The sequence below is a fragment of the Merops nubicus genome, unplaced genomic scaffold (genome assembly GCF_000691845.1).
Source record: "Merops nubicus isolate BGI_N331 unplaced genomic scaffold, ASM69184v1 scaffold16515, whole genome shotgun sequence".
NCBI classification, from domain to species: domain Eukaryota; kingdom Metazoa; phylum Chordata; class Aves; order Coraciiformes; family Meropidae; genus Merops; species Merops nubicus.
This window is the reverse complement of record NW_008607770.1, coordinates 1-234: the sequence shown is the minus strand read 5'-3', so window position 1 is coordinate 234 and position 234 is coordinate 1.

Genomic DNA, 234 nt, shown 5'->3' with positions numbered 1-234 from the left:
ACCGGCGCCCGGGGGGAACCAAAACCCCCCCCCCCTGCCACACTGGGCGTCGGGCCTGCTGCTAGCCTCAGACGTTTGTATTTTACAGACTTTGAAAAACAAGAGCCTTCATTTAATAGCATTACGCTGCAGGAAGGGCGTTACGTCCGTCCTTCGGGCAAAATGAAATTAAAAAATAAAATTAAGGGAGCGCTTTCCGCTCCTGCGCGCGAGCATTGGTCGGTTCGTGGACGA